Genomic DNA, 13,521 nt, shown 5'->3' on the forward strand with positions numbered 1-13,521 from the left:
TGGAGGCATTTTCAGTTGTCTTCTTACCTGTCTTCTAGCTCTATTCTTGTCCCTTCAGTCTGATCTTCACTTTGCTGCCAGAGTAATTTGTTAAACCATTGTCTCTGATTGCTGTTCTCCTGCTCAGGATTTTTCTTGAGCTCTTTTTTTGGCTCTTTACGCTGGCCTTCATTTGTTCGTTTAATAAAATGTATCTGTATATTTTGAGTAGATGCTATACTTGGCAGGCCCTGGGATAAAGAACTAAATAAAATGAACATGATCCTTACGTGAACTGAGCCTGTCATTTAGTTTAGTGGGGGACACAGATTATTAACCACACAGTCACACAAATAATTATATGACCTCACAGTTGTGATAAGGGTCATAATGGCAAAGGACGCGGTGCTGTGAGTGAGTATAGGGAGCTGGTATGTGCAGGGGGTTGGGGAGGGCAAGGGGATGGTCAGGAAGTCGTCCTTTAAGCTGGGCCCTAGAGCACGGGTAAGGGCTAGCCTAGACCTAAGAAGTAGAAATTGATGAATTATATGGAATACAAGACCCTTTGGGTATCTGGTTCTTACCAACCTGCCTGACCTTTTCCCCTACGCTCTGCATATATTGTTGTCTGAGTCACACTAAACATCCTTGGGTCTCTTTCCTGAAAAGCCTCTTCCTTACCGTTGCCAGTTTCAGTTCTTAGCTCAAACATACAAAAATTATTTCTCCAGAATGCTGTCTGTGGCATTCTCCAAGGCAGATTTAGGAGAAAAGAACACCTCTTTTTGCATATCTGTTCCCGTAAGAGACTGTGAACAAGTTGAGACAGGGACCTTCCTAGTATCCAGTACAGGTGTTTAGGGGCCAGTTTATTGGGCCAATAGGGGATGAGGTTACTGATAAAAATGAGATGGAGAACTATATATGCAACCCCTCTCAAATACTGTAATCTCGTGGGAAGGAGGCCAGTTCTAAAGTTAGGGGGATAAAATCCTTAGGTGATTTGTATTCTACTCACACCCTGCTAACATATATTATCCCATTTAGCTTTCACAGTAACTGTCCAAGGTGGTGATTATCTTTATTTTATCAAGACATGCCTTTTCATAGAAGTCGAGTAACTTGTTGGGCTATAGATCCCGTGGTGCTCTTTCCACTGTGCTGTCATGCCACTCTGCATATGTGCTTAATAAATGAATTTTGATTATTCCTAAAGTGTGCTTCCATGGTGAAGATGATAAGAAAAGTTAACTATGTGGTACTTTGAAATGTGGAACCTTAGGACTGTTATCCTAGCTCCTCCTCTGATGTTCCCTTGCCCCCACGTGTATACACACACACTTAGGTTATTGTGTTTTACTCTATTGCATAGCTAGGGGAATAATAATCAAATTTGCTTTAATACTTAGCTATGTTGGTTCTTCTATTTTAGAGACATTGTAGATATTTTAATATAAGTTTTACTTTACAGTATGACTTATATGAAGTTCATTTTAGACTTAGGACAATATACTAACAAATATTCATAGACAGATTATTAAGCTAGAGTGTACTATATTCATGGATCTCTTTTTAAAAACAGCTGTAATATTATACAACCTTTTTATTTAATAGTGGACAGAAACAGAGTGATTACTTTTTTTTTCCAGAAACTTAAAATTTGTGTAACTTAAAAAGAAATAAGTTTTAGTGATCTGTTGCACTGCATGGTGATCACAGTCAACAATAATGTGTTGTATGTCTTTAAATTGCCGAAAGAATAGATCCTTAACATCCTCAACACACAAATGTGGTAAGTAGGTAAGGTGAAGGATATGTTCATGAGCTTGATTGAATCTTTCTACAGTGTATAGGTAGATCGAAACGGGGTGATTGTATTTTAAAGTAAAGTTTAGCTTTCTGCTTTAGCTCATTTTTTGCATGTTAAACAGTTCTCTCTTTATTGGCATAAAGTTTTATGAATGGTACTAAAGAAATATGGAATGAGAATATTCAGTCTACAGTTTCAGGGCTTGGTTTTTGTCCTTTGTTTTTCTATTTTCTGAGTATTTGCTAATCCTCTTGTGAGGAAAATGCTTTTTCAGAAACAAATGGAAAGAGTATAATTTGCAAAATACATCAAAATTACAGTTTGGGGAAAGAATAAAGGACAGTATTTTTAAGGGGAAAATAAAACCTGCTTAAATTTTACCTGAATTACTTGGTGTTGGCTGGGAAGGAATCTTGCTGTCACAAAATTGTATGCAAACAATTGTGTGAAGTTATTTTCAAGGGACCCTTCCATTTTTAAATGACCAATAATTACCTCCGCCTGTTTTATGAATGGCTGTTTTCCTGTAACTTCCTTTCTCAACTTGAGATGCAGTTTCTAAACATTTCAAAAAGTTTTAAATGGAATTATTTGTTCTTAATGTTTAAACATCTAATGTTTATTAGATGAATTTCTTCCCCTTAAGACAGCTGGAGCAGGTAGCTTGCATAGTTACCTGCATAATTACGCATAGTTGCATAATTGGAGGAACACTAGAAATGTCAAAATATCTTAATTTTACTGTCTTTGTTTTTCTTTGAATTAGAAAGGAGTAGGTAGAAACTTCGTATTGTTTAAGGGAAAAAAAAGCAAGGCTCAGGGGTTGGTGAGGACTAGAATCTAACCCAGGCAACTCTTAACTGGGTATAGGACCTGGACAAAGTGAGTTCTTAACCTCATTGGCCCTGCTTTTTCATTTGTAAAATGGGTATCGCTCTTAAGGAATTAAATGATATAATAAATGTAAAAGTGCAGTACATGCATAGATTCCTAGAAATTAAAATCTGTTTCCTCATTTTGAGACCTGCATTCAGACAAAACTGGAATTCTAATGGGCAACTGTGGCAGCAAAAGACATTTTAAAAATTAGAAATAAGACAAAGAAAAATCCATGGTTTTGCTTTACTCGTTTCTGTATAAACCTGTTTAGGTTAGTAATAGATTTTTAGTAGTATGTATATGGGTGATAACAAGAGAGATCTATTAAGCCATAACAAAAATTTAGAGTTTTATGAAACTTTGTAGTGAAAATGAACTTTTGAAATTTGTTTAAATTCTCGAATAAGCTTATTTCTGTGTTGCTTTCATGTTAATATGTAAAGGATTTTCCTCTTCCATTGAGGCTCTTTGATGAGAAGCTTTTCCTATGCAATTTTTATTCTTTAATGACACTTTGACTAAACTTAAGTATAATTCAAACACAGATATGTGGTGAATTATTTAGTATGGCAAATTTTCCATTTGTTTTGTCCAGCACCGTTGCTTAAATGATGAGCCATTAGGTATTCTTCAGAATCAGCCGCCTCTCTTAAGTTTACTAAATTTATCTCACTTCTACCCCCAAGTCATCACTTTACCCAAACTGGTGTTCTCCTTTCCTAAGCCAGCCAGCAGTAGGCACTCTTACTTTGTTGCTTGTTTACCCCACTTACAGAAATGGTGTTCCTCTACTCCTCTTGAAGGATAAGCCCTGGTCTGTGGGCTGCCCCTGTCCTTGGTGGGCCTGCCTTCTATAGTATCCTCTATTCTTCCTCTCACATGCCTCACCTAGGCTCATTTGTATAATTATTTCTCTTTTTATATGTGAATACTATTTTCTTTTCTTTTTTTTTTTTAAAGTCCTGGGATACATGTACAGAATGTGCAGGTTTGTTACATAGATATACATGTGCCATGGTGGTTTGCTGCGCTGTAGATCCTATTTTCCTAAATCATTTTTGAGATTTGAATGGACAGGGACTGTGTTGTGTCCTGTACAGTTAAGGCTCAAATTATTTGTTAACGAAAATGACTTAGTGTTTCTGTTATTCATACTAAAACAGTTGCATACCTTTATTTCTTTTATTTGTTTTTCTTGTTTTTCTTTTCTTTTTTTTTTGAGACGGGGTCTCGCTTTGTTTTCCAGGATGGAGTGCAGTGGCTGATCTCGGCTCGTTGCAGCATGGACTCTTGAGCTCTGGTGATCAGCCTGCCTCGGCTTCTCAAAGTGCTGGGGTTACAGGTGTGAGCCACCATGCTGGGCTGCATACCCTCTTTCTCAGAGGAAGTAAATATTTCATTGAATATGCCTTGTTTATTAACATTACATAAATAGGCTTTAGATAGTATAGTACACAGTGTATTTTCAGAAAAATTGGTGTATTTCATAGATCTCTTAATGGAAAAGTAAATGGAATGGATAATTATGTACAGAAAGTCAAAAATTTAGTAGCCTCTGCCTTTCCTGGAGTATAAAAGCAGCACATATTCACTGTCAAAAATTTTAAAAGAACAGAAAAGCATAAAGAGAAAAAATATTCTGTAATCTTACTAATTTAACATTTTAAGTTTTTTAAATATATACATTCATACAGATTATATGCTTTTTAAAAATGATTGGGACAGACCAGGTATGGTGGCTCACACCTCATAATCCCAGCACTTTGGGAGGCCAAGGCAAGGTGAATCACTTGAGGTCAGGAGTTTGAGACCAGCCTGGCCAATATGGTGAAACCCCATCTCTACTAAAAGAAAAGTATAAAAATTAGCTGGGTGTGGTGGCATGTGCCTATAATCTCAGCTACTTCGGAGGCTGAGGCAGGAGAATTGCTTGAACCTGGGAGGCGGAGGTTGCATTGAGCCAAGATCGTGCCACTGCACTCCAGCCTGGGTGACAGAGACTCCATCTCAAGAAAAAAAAAAGATCGGGATTATATGCTGTGAAGTTTGGTATATACAATTTTTTTTTAAACTTAACATTATGTTGTGAGACTTTCCCATGAAATTAAATAGCCTCAAAATATGGTGGCATACTGTTAACGTTGGGTATGTTGTGTTTTACTTAACTATCTCCTTATTGTAGACCTTTAGATTATTTGATTTTTTTTTGCATGTATAAATATCACTGAACATTGTTGAATGTAAATATTTGTCCTCATCTTTCTTTGAGATGTGAATCTAGTAGTAAGATTATTGTCAAGGATATTAATTATTTTAAGGCTCGTGAGACAGGTTGAGTATCTCTTGTCTAAAATGCTTAGCACCAGAAGTGTTTTGGATTTTGTCAGATTTCGTAACATTTGCAATATACATAATGATGGGACCCAAGTCTAAACATGAAATTAATTTCTGTTTCATTTACACCTGTACATATATGCTAAAGGTAATTTTATACCCCATTTTTAATAATTTTGTGCATGAAACAAAGTTATGACTGCATTTCCTCTCAAAAATTAATAGAAACTGTGATTGGTCACATGAGGGTTTTTTTTACTTGTAGTGTCTTGTCAGCACTGAAAGCTTCAGATTTTGGAGCATTTTTGGATTTCATATTTTCACCTTAGGGATACTCAACCTGTACACTTATTGCCAAATTGTTTTTCAGGAAGGTAGCTTGCTTGCAGTCCCACCAGTGGAAGAGAATCCCTGGAATGAACCTGTTTTTGAGTCAAAGTCACTGAAATGTTAGGTGCCAGTATTTTGGTTTATTGATTAGTTTTTTTTTTTTTTTTTTTTTTTTTTTTCTGTTTCACGATTCTTTTTTGGCCATTTTTTAAGTATCACTTTTATCAAAATATTAGGAGGAATAAAAAGATGGTAGGGAGTTAAAGTGAGTTTTGACAGTGGTAATAAAAGCTTTAGATCAGAAGAGATTTAGATTATTAAAATTCTCCATAACTTAATATTCTGTTTTCCTGGGCACAATAGTAATTGTGGGTTGGCTTTGTTTATTTTGGAGTAATTTCTATACACCCAGCTTATGTTTAAGTCATTACTTATTATGTGAACACTTAATGCTGGAATTGTTACCATACTAATTTTTAAATCCTACTTACCTATAGGTAGAAAGATAACATGCTTAGCATTTTTCATCACTTTAACAAGAGACAGAATCTGTTTAGGAATTTCAACTTACTGTCTGTGTTGCTGGTCCAGGTCTTGTGGCTTGGATGTTAATCTCTTCCTCTCTACAAATACTAAGTACTATATATCAGTTAATGATTTGCTTAACTCCTGAATACATTCAAATTCCTTGATAGATGCTGGACTGCGCTTGTTTTACTTAGAGGAAATAAAGATTACTCAACCAGTGCTTCAAGGATTCTGCATTGGCAACCAAATCATTGCCTCAAGAAACTGGAACAGGCTTCTCACCATGACATTCCTAGTCCCCTCAGCAGCCCCTAGTCCATCAAAATTGATGAAAACGAAGAACATACTTTAGTAGGCAGCTACCTTGTCTTGGAAAATGCTTTCTTAGAGACTTAGGAGTACAAATTGCCCAAAAGAAGATTTCTGATAATAAATGACTTTAATCTTTTAATTTGTAGATCCCATCTTGATCCCATCCAGCGATTGCAGACTGGTAACTGCATAACCACATAGTAATATTCAACCAATCCAGTGAAAAACTCTGAATTCTTCTACAACTTAGGACCTATTGACCTGTTAATGGTTCTTATCTTTGGTTTATAGCTTATATTAGTAACTCCTAGGAGGAGGCATGCTATCATTAAAAAGTGAAATATTGTTTACTTTTGTTTTGTTTTGAGTCTGAGTCTTGCTCTGTTGCTCAGGCTGGAGTGCAGTGGCGTGATCTCGGCTCACTGCAACCTCCACCTCCTGTGGTCAAGCGATTCTCCTGCCTCAGCCTCCCAAGTAGCTGAGACTACAGGCCCGTGCCACCACGTCCAGCTAACTTTTGTATTTTTAATACAGATGAGGTTTCAACATGTTGGCCAGGCTGGTCTCGAACTCCTCACCTCAAGTGGTCATCCATCTGCCTCAGCCTCCCAAAGTGCTGGGATTACAGGTGTGAGCCACCATGCCTGGCTGAAATATTTACTTTAAATAAAGAAAACAGCAGTGGTGACTGCATAATAGGGTTGTGTTTATTTTGCTTGACCTAAAGGTTATTCCTGGAAGACTTAGTTTACTGTCTTCCTTTCAGCCTATACCATTTTTAAAATTTTAGCAGTAAAATCAGGTTGGTAGTACCATTGAGAGAGTGTTAGTTCCTGTACTTAAGTTGATTTTTCTATAGATGTACAGTTTGGTCTACTATTTTTCAGGAGTAAGGATTACAGTTTTCATTTTTTGGTATTTGTAAAAGATAACAGATAATTTCTATGTGTAAGATGCTTAAATGCGGTTTTAGTGGAGCTTTGCAAAAACTCAAACTTTTAGTTGTCTGTATTAGATTGATATACTGGTGCATATATATGTGTGTGTGTGTGTATATATATTTAAGCATTTAAATGTTTGAGAAGAATATTGGTGATCTGATTTTGGAGGAAAACTCCAAATAAACAAAATGTTTATTACTATAGATAAGCTATAGAAGTAGTACAATTTTTGTGCACAGCCGTTTTTGTTCAATTCGTCTACTTTCTCATGCCATGGATTGGTTCAGAGTGGTATCCAGGCAGAGCTGCCTTTGTTGAGCATACTGTTTTGTCCCTGCCTCTCTAAGAGGTGTGAGGAAGAGGCATTTGTTTGATGTACAGTTGAGACTGCAATGGTGATGATGTTGATGAAAAGCTAAAAGTGAGTTTTAACAAGAATAACAGGGTGAATTCCAAATTGATAGTAGGTTTAACAGAAGCTGGTTCTACAACTGTTTTCAGCAGCTTGCAAAACGTGTGTAGGGCCACCCACACTTCCTTCCTCTTCTCCAGCCACACCCACATGCTTCAGTTGCTTCTGCTGTCTTTAGTAGGAGAACATCAGTATATTCTTGCAGCACATAACAGTACTTGTTTCTCAGACACAAGTTTTTATATTATGAGCATTCTTGGCAAGTTGGCCTATTTCATTTAGGTCCAGCCTAGTTATATGCCTGTGCTAAATAAAAAGGTTGCTTTAGAACGGCCTATTTAGTGGTTGCTGTTTAAAAACATGTTATCTTAGCTGTATAGTCATTTAAAATATTGATTTAGAAGAACTTAGTGCATGGGAAAATGTTCACTTTTTAAAGTAGAGGAAAAAGTAGTTATCAAACTTCATGTCTAAAATCTTAGCTTTGTAAAGAACTGTAAGTATAAAGGATGTACACTCGGACCTGATGAGAAGTCATCCTAGATGAGCGTATAGGTGATTTTTATTTTCTTTTTTGTGCTTTTATGCATTTTCTAAACTTTCTAAAGTGAAAGTCTTGTATTAACTTTTCCAACTTGTTTTTTGGAGAGAAGTATTGTGAAAATAGTTACAAATCTCTTTTTACCCTGACATCCCCCCAAGCCCCTAAGTATTATCCCCATTTTATTTTTTAAAATTGTGTCTGGCCATATATTATAAATAGAAAATAATTTGAAAGAATCTATACCAAAATGTAAACAGATGTTATCATAAGGGGTGGGATAATGGATTTTTGTTTTCAAAATTCCCCCTCCCTTTTTTTACTGGTCTATATGTTCTAATTGTATTTTTCTCCTGAACTAAACAGATTTTTCTTTCATAATTGTTTTTGAGATTTTCTATAGGAATATATTTGATGCGAAAAAATGTAAAGGAGTATTGAGTCCTTTTTGAAAAGCTAAATTTGATAGAAAATTATATTAATATCATTTAAAAAGCAAATACTTAGATTTTGTGAGATGTTTTATTGAAAAACTCCCAGACTTTGATGCCTAACTAGAGACATTATTTCCTATATCTTATAGCACTCATTTTCAATTTAGTTTATTTTAGGAAACTGAACAACAGTTCAGTCTCTGAACTGGTCTCTCTTATGAAAGCAAGAGAGATAATAGTTTGGTGAATTCATTCTCTTGAAGTAGGGTAAACAGCTGAAAGAATTTCTGCTTGGATGGTGGGAACGTCATCTTTGTAACAATGATGGTGGTGGTGGTAGCTGGTATTAAAGAATGCTTACTCTGTGCCAGGCACTGTTCTAAACACTTTACCTGTATTAACTCATTTGATCCTCACCATATCCTATGAGATTGTTTTCTTATTACTAACATTTTCTAATGAAGAAACTGACCATACAGAGAAGTCAAGGTAACTTGCTGAGTTCCTTTGGCTAGTGATTGGTGAGCTGGGATTCAAATGCAGTTGTTGGTCTTTAGAACCAGTACTTATCACTGTACTACCGCACTGCTTTGCCACAGAGACTAGGGATGAAACAGGGGCTGCTGGAAAAAGAGAAACAGGCAAGGATAGTGGAAGGAGCTACCATATCCCTCTTGTAGCTGAAGGACCAGTCAGGTAGGCATCCCAGGGTTCGTCTGTCACTAAATGTAGACCTGTGCCCATGGCTTGGCCAGCCCTATGTGTGCTGCAGAACTCTTGCTCCTTGTTCCCTCATTCCTGGCAGGACACTTGCTTTCATATCCAGATGTCAACCACCTTTCCTCCTTCTTTCACCTTTCCTATCTTGCTTCCCCCATTCTCTTGCACTCCTTTTCTCCCAAGTGCATTTGAACTTTACTTGGACACCTCTCACCTTTAGTGTATAGTGTAAATTATTATGTTGGTGTCATGTGAATGTTTAGGCCTTTCTGTTTTTCATGTAATAGTTCATTTTCATGGAAAGACCTGCAAGGCTACCTCGGTTAGTATTCCCTCATCGTGCCACGAAGTTGGATATAAGTGATTTGCTCACATTCCTTTTGTTTGTGGTGATAGTTTCTTTGTTACTATCAAGTGGCGGGCCTCTGATGGAGAAGGTGTTTTGTGTGATCCCTGATGCTGGCATCATAAGTGATTTCCACTTGCCTTCTGGAGGACAGTGTGTTGTAAAGCTTGCCCTCCTTGGCTGCTGTAGTGTGAGTATTTCATGAGCCTGTAGGGGCTCCTAGAGATTGGGTGGCTTTGATGCCAGGCTGACCATAATTGGAGCTAGAGACTGCTGCTTGTCAGGCAAGTTAAGCTTCATGGTACCTAGCATGCAGTTTCATGGGGAGGATTCAGTGAAATGTGAGTTTGGAGCCTGTTGTAGGAGGCATTTAAAAAATGGCAATTGTACTGTTGTTCATTATTCTTTTCTTTTCTTTTCTTTTCTTTCTTTTTTTTTTTTTTTTGGTTGAGATGGAGTCTTACTTTGTCACCCAGGCTGGCGTGCAATGGCGCCATCTCGGCTCACTGCAGCTTCCGCCTCCGGGTTAAAGTGATTCTCCTGCCTCAGTCTCCTGAGTAGCTGGGAATACAGGCGCCCGTCACCACGCCCAGCTAATTTTTGTATTTTTAGTAGAGACAGGGTTTCACCATGTTGATCAGGCTAGTCCCGAGCTCCTGACCTCAATGATCCACCTGCCTCAGCCTCCCAAAATGCTGGGATTACAGGCGTGAGCCACCGTGCCCGGCCTTGTTCATTATTATTTCTTCATTCCAGTGGAATAATTTTTCTGACCTGTCTACCTGGAAAAATCTGTTCACTTTGAAATCCCTTTTTACTAAAGGTCATCTAAAGGAGTTATAATTCACAGAAGGCAGAAGGATAATGGGGGAAACTGGGTTACTAAAGACAGATTTTACCATTTTTATACATTTGTCTAGATCCAGCCTTAGAGTATGTATTTTGACTTTAAGCAAAATTCAAACAAATACAACTAAATCTGAATCTTTTTCTGTATTTTCTTTTAGGAAAAAGAAGCAACTAACAAAACACTGTGATAACAAGGATTATTCAGTATGCAGTTTGCAGGGTATGTCTTGGAGACATTACAAATTCACCTTTATATAAGCCACATCTTAACATTCGGCATTGATGTTCAGATTGACTTTTGGGAGCTGCAAGATCCTCAAAGATCAAAAAAAACGATTTAGTTACTTTGTACTCTAACTCAAAACGTACTTGATAGTAGGATTGGACAGTAGACTAGTATTTAAAAAGATGTTCATTAACAAGGATGTTTTTCGTCTAAACTTTGAATTAATCATAGTGTCCTGTTCTTAGCTATACAATTTAATTGTGGTTTCATAGACTATGGAAAAGGGGTGCTCATAAAAAAAGGACATTATTTGGTAGTAAGAGTGATTGTTTCACTATAGGGTACTCATTGTGAAGATACCAATTAGATTCTTTCCCATGAGCTTGCTGTAGATTAAAAATTATTTCACCATGCCCTCTTGTTGGCACAGGTTTGGGAAGAGAAACATTAAGGTTTAATAGTACTTATCTGTGGGTGTCTGAGGCTCTGAAAAAAAAATTTTTTTTCCATGTATTTTTGTAATAAAAAGTTTTGTTTTCAAAAATCAGATTCATTTGTAAAATCTGATTTATGTAACTTTCCAGGAACACATCTAAACTAAAATGATAGATGAAAAGAACAAAATTATATAATTTGGGGGCAGCCTGAAGGAATGTGTTTTAAAAGCTAAAGTGGCATTTGCAAGCTTATGCAGTAGAAACGTAGACTTGGGTAGAATTTTAAGCATAATTATTGCCCTTATAATTAATTGAAGTTAAAATATTTAAAGTTAGTTTCCTGCCCCCCCCACCAGAGTTTTTATATTTGAACATTAAATATACCAAATTAAAATTTCTTTGGGAAACTACTGTCCAAATAAAGCAAGGTCTTTCAATTTGGATTTTCCTGTTAATCCTGTCATTAAAGTTACTAGTTCAGATGACAGGGATAATATACATATAGAAGAAATTTGCTTCCCCCAGCTCCCAACACCTAGGCATTGTATCAGTTTCTTATTTAAAAATCTTAATAGCAGGATTAATAATTTTGGTTCTAAAATCAATTTGCAAACACAATGTAGCATAATGTTTTAAAGCATGGACTTTGGTGTCAGACAGCCCTGGGTTTCAGTCCCGGCTGTTTTACACACTGGCCATTTGGCCTACACTAAGTTACTGTGCCTCAAAAGGGGGCTAATGATTCCTGTCTCTGAGGGGAATTGTGAGGATTGAATGAGGATGATGTGAAGTATTTGGCATGTGACTGGTGTGTAATACTCATTAAGTAAATGGTAGTGCTATTTATTATTGCAATAATTACTAAAATGCAAAAAATATATTAGTAAACATATTAACATTGACTTTTTGAACTTGTAATTTAACTTAACATAAATTTTTTGAGGGGGTTCTAGGTATGTGATTCAGATCATTTCTGAAGTGGTATAAATATAAAAGTGACTTTATGCTTCTTTTGTAGTTAGTATTTTAACTCTTAAGATGGTATTATCCTAAATGGGGCATTGATTAGAGTGGCCAAATGTTTATAAAGAATGTGGACTTTGAAATTTATTAATTAGGTGTGAATCCTAGCTTTTGCAGTTAATGTCACTTGTACCTAGAGCAGCCTGTTGCCTTAGCTATAAAAATGAGACCAGTGCTGACTGGCCAGGCACGGTGGCTCAAGCCTGTAATCCTTGTACTTTGGGAGGCCAAGGCAGGAGGATTGCATGAGGCCAGGAGTTCAAGACCAGCCTGAGCAACATAGCAAGACCCTGTCTCTAATAAGAATAAATAACAGTTTTTAAAAATTAAAAAAAATCTTACCCATTATATGTCAAATTTCATTTTTTGGGATATTTTTATCTAAGTGGACTCAATAATTAATGCTCTTAATATATAACTGAAAATGTGAAACTGTATATTGAGAGGCGTAGAAAAAGTAGAAAAAGGTTCGTCAAAGGGATAGATACTGACTAATGGGAGAGAGCTGACCTTACAAGGTTGCTATATTCCTCATTGGATTTTGTTACTCAGTTCTATTAAATGTTGGTTAGAAAAAAAAGTGAGGGTTCAGCCAGTGAGATATAAAGTTGCATCTTGTTTAATTTTATACATGTTTGTTTTTCTGAGTCAGGGTAATTTATGGGGAACCTATTTCTATTCATTTATTATAAAAGTTGAAATTTTTAAGTGCAGTATGAAATGTGGTTCTTAAAAACCAAATGATCTTTAAATCATCTGTAAGAATGCATGCCTGTTTACTCTTGGAATATAATCACGTTATGCTGGGTTGTGATTCAGAGTTGGAAAACGATCATTAAAAATCAGCATAACTGATGAATACCAGTAAATTAGCAAATATTTATTAAGTACCTACTACCACATACCTAGAACCCCCTCAAAAAATTTAAAGTTCAGTTATAAGTTTAAAAAGTCAATGTTAATATGTTTACTAATATGTTAAGCACCTACTGTGTGCCAGGTGCTTATCCTAAACAATAGTGATGCAAGAGCAAACAATTACCTCCGAAACATTTTGGAAAAAGTTGCATTTCAAAATTTAATAAGACAGTTTGGATTACATGCTATTTGTAAGCACTGTTCTAGGTATTGGGGGAAAGTAGAAGAGAAAAGAATCTTAGAATAGAAAATCCCTGAGAACCTGCTGCTGTCAGGATAGAGGAGATGGCGTACCCGAATACCTGTAGAATAAGACCACATAAAATAGAGGTGTCCCAAGGTGCTCTGGAGATATTGAGGAGAGAAGGAGTTAGAGAAACCTTCACAGAATGGAATTTTTCTTTTTTTCTTTCTTTCTTTTTTTTTTGCACTTAAAGGAAGTGATGTTGGTCTTGGGGAAACTGAAAAGTTGTTGGGTTTCTGTCCAAATGTTTATTCTTCG

The 13,521-nt window shown here is 36.3% G+C and overlaps 2 protein-coding genes across 4 annotated transcripts in view; one reads left to right on the forward strand and one right to left on the reverse strand.

Annotated features, from left to right (window-relative positions):
• The window catches only part of HIGD1A (HIG1 hypoxia inducible domain family member 1A), a 1,051,097-nt gene that overhangs the window by 495,476 nt on the left and 542,100 nt on the right, over positions 1–13,521 (reverse strand). The gene's annotated exons all lie outside the window — the stretch shown is intronic.
• Positions 1–13,521, forward strand: part of SNRK (SNF related kinase) — a 63,091-nt gene that overhangs the window by 4,069 nt on the left and 45,501 nt on the right. For all 3 annotated transcript variants that reach the window (XM_050780377.1, XM_050780376.1, XM_050780378.1), the window contains one exon: positions 10,574–10,635. The gene's annotated coding sequence lies outside the window, so the exon portion shown is untranslated. The remainder of the gene's footprint in view (positions 1–10,573; positions 10,636–13,521) is intronic.

The sequence above is a fragment of the Macaca thibetana genome, chromosome 2 (genome assembly GCF_024542745.1).
Source record: "Macaca thibetana thibetana isolate TM-01 chromosome 2, ASM2454274v1, whole genome shotgun sequence".
Taxonomy (NCBI): Eukaryota; Metazoa; Chordata; class Mammalia; order Primates; family Cercopithecidae; genus Macaca; species Macaca thibetana.